Genomic DNA, 859 nt, shown 5'->3' with positions numbered 1-859 from the left:
AAAAAAATATTACTAATGAAGGTCAAAAGACGAATTTTTATCTCAAATAATTATACTGAAAATTCCACTTTTCGTAATTTGTTTTATATTATAGCTCTTGTACCGGATTGACTTATCTCAAAACTAAACATCATACATAATATACTACAAAAAAAGAGTCGAGTAGTGAATTGTGGGGCCTTGGCTTGAAGCTACTTAGGAGCCTACCTTATTGGTATAGGGTTGTTCCAACCCATCAAAAAACCGTCCAGGGAACGGTGACGATTCTGTGCAATACAGATTACGGGTTCCAACCGGGTAGTTGCCGTTATACGAACGATTCTTATTTGTGTTCCAACCAACTTGGTTGGTGAACCGTTTCCGTGATTTTTCTTTCAATGCTTGATTGATAGCAAGTACTGTTACTAGAACCGTGCATAGAGGATATTGCTTCCAATAACCGTTCCAAGAACGATCCAGATTAGCGGGTTGGATCACACTCAATTTATAAGTAAACAATACAGAAAGGTAAAAGCTCAGTTAATAGAAGCAACTTTTCAATGAAGTCTAAGGGTATATACAGAAAGTCTGAGCTGCAGCTGAAGTAGATGCGGTCCTGTCCAAAATATTATGTTTCAACCCAATAGGTATCATGCAAATAAAGCGGTTTTTATTTATACAGTATGTTCATAACGGAACTTGCTAATATATCGAATTCTGTTAGATTTACAAAAATATAGTTATAAGTTTTTTCAAATAATTCAATACATTAGGATACACCGATAAACGGGAATAATGTATTAACAAATTCCAAATAATAACTGACAACGCTAACAATAGAAACATATAATTTATCAATCTTATTAAATTAAATGTTTGA

This window comes from Diorhabda carinulata, chromosome 6, assembly GCF_026250575.1.
Source record: "Diorhabda carinulata isolate Delta chromosome 6, icDioCari1.1, whole genome shotgun sequence".
Taxonomy (NCBI): Eukaryota; Metazoa; Arthropoda; class Insecta; order Coleoptera; family Chrysomelidae; genus Diorhabda; species Diorhabda carinulata.
The sequence above is the reverse complement of the archived record's forward strand: the minus strand, read 5'-3'. Positions refer to the sequence as shown.